Source organism: Chiloscyllium punctatum, chromosome 36 (genome assembly GCF_047496795.1).
Source record: "Chiloscyllium punctatum isolate Juve2018m chromosome 36, sChiPun1.3, whole genome shotgun sequence".
NCBI lineage: Eukaryota > Metazoa > Chordata > Chondrichthyes > Orectolobiformes > Hemiscylliidae > Chiloscyllium > Chiloscyllium punctatum.
The window spans coordinates 44,080,497-44,091,814 of NC_092774.1; positions in this window are offsets into that span (position 1 = coordinate 44,080,497).

The following is an 11,318-nucleotide window of genomic DNA, read 5'->3' on the forward strand; positions in this document are numbered from 1 at the left end:
ATTCACAAGCTTTCAATGAAATCAGATGTAATTATTTTCAATAGTGGAGGTCAGTTCACCTGTAGGGAGAACAAGCGCAATAATTACGAGAAGAAATGTATAAAAACATTGAGAATTCTAAAGCATACACAAAAAGGCAAAAGCAGATGTTAGTTATGAAGTCGGGACATCTGGAATATAATCTGGAAACTATTCAGAAAAGATCATGCCGAAGTAACCTCAACTCTGGTTAGATATGTCCTCAATTATGGAAAGAACACAGAGCAATTTAGACTCGGAAGAAAGACAAATGGAGCATAGATTCATGTTTTCAGAGAAAATTAAGTTCAGTTGCACAGGAGACAAATTCTCTGGTGATTTAGCAAATCAAACGATTACAAATAAAGGTAGATCATGGCCCCTGAGGGCAAATGTCAGGTTTGTTTTTCAGTCGATGAAGACAGATCAAGTTTGATTTCAAAACGTTAGCAAATTATAAGTTCCCACTATTAACATAATTGAATTAATTTTCACTCTACATCATCATCCTGCCTGCAACTTGAAATGTTTTGTCAACAACATGCTTCAGAGGCCAGTTAAAGGAAAAATGTAAATGCACACCCTGAAGCATATAACGACAAACTGTTGAGAATCAAATTTCGAAAATTGCTCCAGGAAATTCCAGGCTAATCTGTTTTCCATGCTCTACCAAACCTGAAAGAATTAACTGATGACACATTATGTATGTGTGCTTTATTTAAAATACAAGAGATTAAAATTTAAAAATATTCTAAGGCTCTTGAATATTCCTTGAATATTTCCAAAAAAACTTCGAAACCACTTCTCTACTTTAATCTGGTGCCCTGTGAAATTAAGTTTTCACCGACTTCCTAAGCAACCAACTGTAATGCAGGAATTCTTTTTTTTTTCGCAGGCAAAACATTTTCATCAATCAAAACAAAAATTAAACGTCTGTGGATATAGTAAATCAGAAACAAAAATGGGAATTGATGGAAAATCTCCGCGGGCCTGGCAGCATCTGTCGAGAGGAAGTAGATTTGACGATGTTGATGCAGTAACCTTTCATCAGAACTTCTGTATTGGTATTTGTTTGATAGATTAAGGCAGTGTGTGGGACACAAGGACTTGGACATTCTGTTATTATTGCATTGCATTCTTAACTTTGTGTTTGGCTGCAGATGCCACACAGCAAGAAGGATACATTGGTCATAGAGTCTGCATAACACAGAAACACCAGAATGATGTCGTGCCTAAAAACATCAAATGGATGTTGGTAGTTGCAGTAATCATGGTGAATTTCTATCAAGATAAATTACCCAGGGGGGCTGAGATTAGCTCTGAAAGAAATGCAGTGAAACAAGATAACACTTGAGATGCATGAAACCGAAGTGTTGAACTGATAACTCCATCATCGTTATCTAGCGGTGATCAGGATGATGATGGTCACAAAGTACAAAAGTATGCGGGATAACAGTATCAATTAGTGCTAACATATTAGAGAGTGATGTGATGAACCAGTTTCTTTTATCAAATAAAGGGTGTCGGAGATGTTGCAGTCGCCTACTCAAATTGGTGTGCATGTCGAGGGCCACTTTCATTTCAAGAAGGCATTCCAGACCCTTGCATTTATCAGTATGCACTGTATACATGTACGACCAGGACGGTTATGTTGAAGCTGACCAAAATCTTGGTGAGACCACAGCTGAATTACTGTCTGCAGTACTGTTAGAAAACTATATGAAGAATATTTCTGAACTGGAAGGGGTTTGGAGAAGATTAACCAGAAATGGAGAGCTCTCGATGTGAAAAGATACTATATGCATCCTGATTGCTTTCTTCACAATAGAAAAAAACAGATTATGAACTTGATTGAGGTGTACGTGACTATAAGTGGCATGAACAGGGTAGATGTGAAAATGCTGTTTCCTTTAGTTGAGGGTTCAGTAAGCAAGAAACATGTTTGAAATTAAACGGAAAAGGGAGAGTTGGGAGGGAAAGTGGCAGATGGATTTCAATCCAGAAAAATGTGAGGTGATGCATTTGGGCAAGACCAATTCGAGAGCGAAATATACAATGAACTTCGGGAAAGGTTGTTGGGCAGAGAGATCTGCGAGCGCAGGTGAATTGTAGCCTGAAGGTTGCTGCACAGGTGGGTAAAGTGCTCAAGAAGGCATATAGTATGCTTGCCTTCATTGCACGGGGTATTGATTATAAGAGCTGGCAAGTCATGTTAAAATTGTACGAGACATTGGTTCGGATGCATTTAGAAACATGTGTACAGTTCTGATCGCCAAGTTAGCAAAAGAATGTGGGCGCTTTGGAGAGGGTGCAGAGAAGGTTAGCTAGGATGTTGCCTGGTATGGAAGGTGCTAGCTATGAAATAAGGTGGCTTAGGTCAGGTTAATTTTCATTAGAAAGAAAGAGATTGAGGAGGGACCGAATTGAGGTTTACAAAATCATGAAGGGTACAGACAGGGTAGAGAGAGATAAGCTTTTTCCCAGGGTGAATGATTCAGTAACGAGAGGTCACACTTTCAAGGTAAAGGGTGGAAAGTTGAAGGGGGTCACACGCGGTAGTTACTTCACACAGAGGGTGGAGGGCGTTTGGAAGACTTTGCCAGCAGAGGTGGTAAGAGGCAGGCACAGTAGATTCATTCAAGATGGGTCTGCACAAATGCATGAGTAGGTGGGGAGTAGAGGGACACAGATGATAAGGAATTAGAAAGCAAATTTGGATCGGCTCAGGTTTGCAGGGTGGAAGGGTCTGTTCCTGGGCTGTAAATTTTCTTTGTTCGTTGTTCTTTGGACCGCGTGTTAGAATGAATTTTATGCAATATTTACTCGGGCAGTGGTGGGCTTCTGAAGTGCACTGCCTCGGAGTGGACTAAAAGCGAGAAACGTGATAATATTTAACTATGAATGTGGATGATCAGTTCAAGTGTCATCACATTCAACACAACTGGCTGAAAGTAGGATTAGAGTGGTTAGGTCGGTGCAGAATCAAAGTCTTGAAGTTCCTCTTGTGTGTTCTGTGTATGTTTTTCACTACCATCAGGACAAACAAGCTTTCTGCATTATGTGAAGGAGCCGATGTTGGACTGAGTGTAAAAAGTTAAAAATCACACAAGATTAGTTTATAGTCCACCAGGTACATTTGGAAATACGAGCTTTCAAAGCAATGCTCCTTCATAGGAGCAGTGGTCCAAAAGCTAATGCTTCCAACTAAACCTTTTGGGCTACAACCTGGTTTGGTGTGAGTTTTAAACCTTTCTGCTCCTATCCTGTAAAGTCATCGGCGACTCTTGCATTTTATACGGAAAGCCACAAATCATGTTCATGTTTTTATTCCTATCTTTTCATGGTGATCTGTTATTGTTCCATCATTAAATAATGGTTTCCCCATTCCTTCACGGAGATTCTGAATTACTTGAAACAATTATTTGTGAGCTTCTTTCCATCTATTCAGTTACCTTTATAACCACAAGTATCAATATATTTCACCGTGTCCAGCTTAGTACAATAAATACAAACTCCTTTCTTATAAACCGATGTCTGTCCTTTTATGAGTCGACACTAACTATTAAGCATTATTTGATTACTGACATATTTTTGTTCTTCAAGTCCACATTTTATCATGTGTGTCTGCATTCCTCTGCGCAAAAGTCCTAATAAGGACATTTTTTTCAAAATGGCAGTTAATCACCAAAGTTCAGCATTATTCATTATACAGGATAAGCTATTTGTTTGAAATTTATATGCATTATTATGTGCCGCTTCACCACATCTCAGCTATGAATGTCATTCTGCGATAAAAATGCATCATTACCTTAAGCACAGTTACAAATGTGCTGTATAGCATACTGAGAATAAACAGGATGACGAAAGTCATGATGGATAAGGAGCTGTTGGCATCTCCATCGACACTTTCTAGTTCGTTTTCTTCGATGCCAAAGTCTCCTGGGTATTCCATTATTTCTGGGTTATCTGCAATTAATGGATGAATATTGAAGCAAAATTAGTCACGTTGAGTAAAACTTTCAGGTCAAGTATCTGTAATATCATGGCAGTGGCAATCGTGAGATATTTAGCACATTTGTCATCAGACTGAGTGAATTCAAATAAAGGAATTAATGGCCTATCATCGGGCTGTCATCACAGAGTAGATTGCATCGTTGTCAGAACAAGCAAAAGAGGGCAGAGAACAGCAAGCATGGCTTTGTCAGAGAGACGTCATGCCTATCATATTGGTTAGGATGTTTTGAAAGTGGAATAAAGTGTGTGGACAGCGAGGGTTTTGTTGATGTAACTTATGCATGAATTGTAGCAAAGTTTTTAAAAGACCCCTTACTGGAGATTGATTGAGATGGTTAAAATATGTAGTCTTGAGGGAAATTTGGGATGCTCGTACAGAAACTACCTCAGCAATAGGACACAAAGTGCAATGGTAGAAGGCTGTTTGAATAATTAAAGGCTTGAATGCAACGATGCATCACGAGGATCAGAACGAGGACCCTTATTGTTCGTTATAGACATAAACAATTTCGATTAAAAAAAAAGTCGGGGTGATATGAATCAAATGTACAGAAGACACCGTGTTTGTTTGAATGGTCAATAGTGAAGATCCTTGTGGGTTATTTGAAAATATGGATAAGATATTGAAATGGGCAGACCTGCGGCAGATGGTAATTATCCCTGATAAGTGCGGGATGGTGCACTTTGGAAGAAGAAATAAGAGGAAGGAGTATCATGAGACACTTACTTTCATCTGTCGTGCTATGGACTATAAGAAAGTAATGTTGGGCTTGTACATGATGTTAGTCTGGCAAGAATTGGAGTATGGTAAAAACAATGACTGCAGATGCTGAAAATCAAATACTGGATTAGTGGTGCTGGAAGAGCACAGCAGATCAGGCAGCATCCAACGAGCAGCGAAATCAACGTTTCTGGCAAAAGCCCTTCATCAGGAATAAAGGCAGTGAGCCAGTTCCTGATGAAGGGCTTTTGCCCGAAACGTTGATTTCGCTGCTCGTTGGATGCTGCCTGACTGCTGTGCTCTTCCAGCACCACTAATCAAGAATTGGAGTATGACGTGCAGTTCTGGTCACGTCACGATAGGAATAATGTGATAGGACAAGAGGGGATACAGAGAAGATTCACCAGGATGTTGACTGGACAGAGAAATTGAGCTAAATAGAGACCCTAGATAGATTTGAATCGTTCTAGTTAAAGCAGAAAAGACTGAAAGGGCCATGATTGATGTGTATAAGATTATGAAAGGTATGGCAAGGTCTAATAGGGAGCACCAGTTCAATAACAACAGGGAGTAATTTTCTGGGAAGGGGCATAGGGTTCAGAGTGAATTTAGCAGAAATACTTCAGTCACTCAGCGTGTGGTGCGAATCTGTAATGCACCACCTGGGAAGGTAACGGAGGCTGGAAACGTTACAAACTTTGAAAAAAGAAATTGGATAAGTATTTCAAATATCGCAACATTCAAGGATGTGGGACAGGTGAAGGCAGTTGTGATTAGCGCACATTTAATGGTAGTTATGTTGGTGCAGATTCGATGGAGCAAAGGGTGTTTTCTGTGCTATTGCGAATCTGTGAATCTATGTATCTTCAAAATGCATTAATGTTCCATACAAATGTGCTTTTCACGTCAGGGGGAAAATGCTTTATGAGGCTGACAACAGCATTGGGTGATCAGCAACTAATATCTTGCGTCTTGATACCAATAACAATTAAATAAAATGCAACTAAAAGAATTACACTTCACACTGTTCTGTCCAGAAAAGTCAAAGGCATTAAATGGCTAACTGAATGCGGAATCAGATGCTCACTTTATATTAAAGATTACATGAAAAAGGCAACGCAAGGGGATAGGAGAGATGACGTCAATTCTCGTTTAAAGATTTAAGGCCTGTTCAGTACAGCTTACTATGTATGTTTCTCAATTCAGAAGGACACAGTATTCTCTGTCATTTGACATTTGTATAACTCCTTGAGATGTTTTACAATATTCTATGTGTTACATGAGTTTATAAGTAAAGAGAAATATTGTTTCTCTTCCTCTTGCGATTTCAAGTCAGCGACTCAACAAGATAACACACATGGACTCACTTTGTTACCTAATCAAAAGAGAAATCACGTCACATGAACTCATATTTCCTGTTTTGAATCATGACTTCATTCCTGTAAGTAATTCACATATCTCCAACTGGCTTTCAACTTTATCCAAAATGATACATTTTAAATACAAACCATATCCCGATGACAAAGTTCCATTGACTGGTTTGAAGAGACCTACATCGGCAATATGTTACGGTCAAGAATGAATGAAACCTTGCAGAACCATAGAAACATACAAAATTACTGCAGGTTACAGTATCTCAGGTGCATATCCAAACTGGATGCAATTAACTTGGGGATTTTTGTCACAACCACCAAACCAGGAATCAAAACTCAGACAGCCCCGAACATCTGGGAGAAATGTTTTTCTTTCCCTTGCTTCGCCTGTCGTACTTAGAGGTACCCAGTGCTTGAATACGGTCAGTTTTCGTTTTCTAATCAGAGAATGCAGCTACAACGAATTTACTTTACCCGTCTCTCATGCAGTAATGTAACTCCCTCTGGACTCACCGCAATAATAACACGACTTCTCTGCCCATACTATATAAACGCCTCATTGTTTCGCACTGTTCAATTTAGTTGGACTCAGGCACCTCCCTTGTAAGGTAAACAACAATGGCACCTTCACTGAAAAGTCCTCATAACATTCTTGTTGTACTTGTTGTGCTCTACCTGGAACAGCTTTGCCTTTCCAGGGACATGGTGGCTTGAACTCGATACAAAACTGCTGATACGATATTTCAAGCAACCCAAATATTTCCAGCATTGCACCTATTTTGTATTATACATTTCATCAAAACAAGGAAAACGCCTCAATAGTTTACACATGCATTTTTTCTAACCAGTTTATCTCCTGTTCTTCAGCAATCACGGACCTCTGGACATAAAATCCAAACTCTCTAACGTCCTCTGCACTTCATAAATTCTCACTGAGAGACTAAATTCAAATTGTCATATTTCAACGACCGAATTGAACCATTAATGTAAAGCTGCCTTCAACAGCCGATATCAGACTTATAAATAACACCATCAACTTTGTATCACCAGAGAAATCCAGTTCAAATCTTTCGCATTAAACTCTAAATCGTTAAATCACACATAAAATTGCGAGGGATACAATACGAAGTCGTGTCAGAAAATACTGGAGATGGTCAACAAGAAAAACAGTCTGCACTTTAAAATTTGGCTTCCTGCCGTGAGTTAGTTTTGCATTCGAACGTGTCACATTCTCTTGTATTCCATGTGTTCTATCTTTCTGGCCAATCTTCCACTTTGGACTTCGTCAAATTCCTCACCATATCCATTTAGGCAGTACCCACATTACTATCCCCATGAATCCCCTTGGTGTTATTGCACCAAACAATATCAATTAACTTCGTAACACACGATGTTCACTTCACAAATTCATACCGACTTTTCCTGATTAGTTCATTCCTATCTTGGTAGCATTCCATCTGATCTCTAGTTATTGGTTCTTGTAAATTTCACTGCACGGAGTACAGACTAACTGGCCAAAACCTATATGGTCCACTATCAAAGCATTTTCCGGGCTGAAACATTTGTAGACTTATAATTACACGTCTCTGGTGCCTCACATGCATCTCGTCAGAACTGGTAAATGATCCTTGCAGCATCTATTACTTTCTCCTCACTGGCTTCTTTTTACCACGAGATACTCATGCAATTTCATGGAGGTTTGTCTCTGTATTACTTTCATTATCATTACTATTCTTTTCTAATATCTTACTGGACTCTTTTTTTAAACTACATTGTCTGCATTAACTCCCTTCTTCGTGAAGAGAAAGCATTCTGTAAGAAATAGTGACAATGCCCATGGCTTTTCGGCCCAACAATTTCATTATTCAACATCTTGCCTGAAAAAGCACGAAGAAAGTATTTTAAGTTTTCATTAAATTTCCATTGTTTTCATCCTCTCGTTGCTTTCTAAATCCTTTTTTTTGCTTTAATTGCCTTGAATTCTGCAGTTTTATGCTCTTGTTTCCATAGAAACTTGGAAACATACGGGCAAGATCAGATAATTCAACCTCTTGAGACTGATTCACCATTCTAGATAGTATCAGATCATCTACTTCGGGCTATTTTGCCATACATCCACATTTCCTCTGATGTTATTAGCATCTACAAATCAATCGTAGATTCACATGCACATTCTGGATAAGTCTTTCATTATTTGATTACCTGAGATTATCAGTCCAGTCTCATCGAACTCGTTTCGTATGACAGTCTGACAATCTCATAAATCTATTATCCGGATATCCATTGCGATTCATTTGAAGGGAAGTGGGTCCTAACTTAAGTGAAAGTCGTAGATTTCGTCCTATATCTCGTTACAATCTTTTCAATATTATGAATTTGAAGCAAGGCAGACGTTATATTCAAATTTGCTCGCGATGAGAATTCTTAAAACATTGGCTTTCTTCAATGATTACTCACCAATTTGATTTGATTGGGTTTATTATTGTCATGTGCACCTCAGTACAGTGAAATGTGTTTTTCTCAGTGCAGTACAGGCAGATCAAACCATACAAAGTGCATCGGGTCACAGACAGAGCGAACAAAAAAAGTGACGGCTGCAGGTAAGGGGTACAGGGAGAGATCAACACTAAATTTAAAATGTGATAGTTCCATTCGGCAATCTAATAGCAGCAGGGAAGAAGCTGTTCTTGAATCTATTCGTGGATGTGTACAAACTTCTACATCATCTGTCCGATCAAAGAGGATGCACGAAAATGTAAGAGGGGTGAGAGCCATCTTTGATTATATGAGTTGCTGTCCCAAGGCAACGGGAAGTAAACATGGATTCCACAGATCGAAGTTTGGTTTACGTTATAGACTGGGCTGTCTCCATGACTCTGGTAATTTCTTGCAGTCATGGGAAAAGCAGTTGCCAAATCTCAGTATGATGAATACACATAGAAGATTCTCTATGTTGCATCTCTGAAAATTGGTCAGAGTCCTTTGGACATATCAAATTTCCTTAACACTCCTGAGGAAGTAGAGAGGTTGTTGTGCTTTCTTGAACATTGAGACGACATGGGAGGACCAGACAGATTGTTGATGACCAGCACTTCCAAAACTTGACACTCTGCACCAACTCCACCTCAGCATTATTGATGCAGACAAGGGCGTGCCCTCAGATTCACTTCCACAAGGCAAAGATCAACTCTTTGGTTTTATTGACTTTGAGAGTGAGATTATTGTCTTTACACCATCCTTCTAAGCACTCCATTACTTTCTTGCATTTGTTAGATTTCAATAACTATTCTAATCAAGTTTTCAAGATGCTTTTTAGCACCAACATTCCCCATTCTCTTGGCTTTCCAAAGATATTCCTCTTCGAAAGTCGTCATGCCAGTCAGTAGAACCATGCACTTAATCCGCAATCTAATCCATCTGCTCTCTACTTGCTCAGACATCAAGCTGTCCGTATCAGCTTGGAGCCTCCTTACATTCTCATCATGACCCATATAATTAAGTACTACTCACAATACTGGAAATCTAGTATTTTGTACTTATAATCATTGACACAGCTTTGGAGTAACGAGTGCACAAATGTTGGTCATTATAATAACTCACTTGTAAGAACATTGCTACAACTTAATTATTGTTTGTGTATTCCATTTAGACTGACTTCATGTTTTGTTCAAATTAATTAAATCTTAATTAATGACAGTATAATATCCGTCATCAAGAAATCTTTGATTCACACTAGGTATAGTTAACATGGAGAAATCAGTGCTCATAATGTTTTAAGGCAGTGGGATTTCATATTCAAAATAATCATGATCGATGATGTGCTGTACTTCTCACAGTCTGAACTATCTCACAGACTGAATTAGAAGCTCACATCCAGGGTTTTAGCCTATCACTGCACTGTCAGGTTGAACTGATCTACTGTGTATTCTCAGCAACATCTTAATCTGGCATCCATCTCAACTCAAAAACAAACCATTTTTAATTTATTCATGTACAATTGATAACAGGACTTCAGTGAGTTGAAGGAGTTCACATCGATTTACTGAGGAACAGACGATGAAAAATAATGGGTTCATATCGCAAGGAGATATTTCAGCACTTTGGAAATCGATTGAGATCTTGAGAAGTAGATTGTAGGCAACACCAGAACATTATCTGCAGTTCTGCCTGATTGAAAACTATTGCTCAAATCGCTGACATAGTATGGTCAATTCCACAGTTCATCAACTAACCTGTATGTAAAGTCGCGGATCCCGCAGTAAACGAGATTCTTTTTTTCACATGAAGAGATATCACACACAAAAGCTTAGCAGTTTGTATTATCGTCAAATCAAGCAAGATTATACATTTACATATTCTACTTCAGTAGCAGCATCATTCTTCAATTCACAGGTAATGTCAAACATGGATAGATAGGTTGACCTGAGGAATCTGCTCTCGTTACTGACACCTCCAACACTATGGACTAGCGGGACACGATATGGCACTGTGTTTCTCCTATATAATGAAACGGCCACTGCACAAACAGATGCCACATACCGCATTAGAGATATTTTCTCATTCAGAAGACATCTATGGATACACAGAACAATCAATTGAAGTTCAGCTCTCCAAACACTGATCAAACAAGAACAGTTGTCACCTCACATTAAACAGAAATAAAAACGCACAGATACGTCCGACAGCATGGAAAGATGTCACATTGAAGAGCAAAGCAGAGTGTCACACGCGGATGTGCAATCTTCTGAGAATAAGTATCTCACGTCATGAAATAGCGACAGATGCTGAATGTCAGAAGTCTCATCACATTCACGAACAACGGGTCAGACACGTATGTTAACCAATCAGGTCAGGTGAGCGTGGCCCCGCACATTGGTGTGCATATTCGTGACCATGTAGAAATTTCAGAATAACATTCCTTAGCACTCCTCCCCCTTAAACTATTCAGAACACATATGTTATCAAAAACTTAGATCAGAATGCTCAATGAGAAATTTGTGCTTTGTTCATTCGAAATGTCATAAAAGGTTTGTTAAAGAGTTTTACCTGTCCTCTTAAAATGTAGGTCATTTCGGAGAAGAGGCATCGTAAAGTCAGAAGAACTTAAACACCTGGCAACCAATTCCCCAGACTACTCTATTGGTTTCAGCTTATTGTGTGCAAAATGCTGGCATAAAAATTAAGATAAAAAT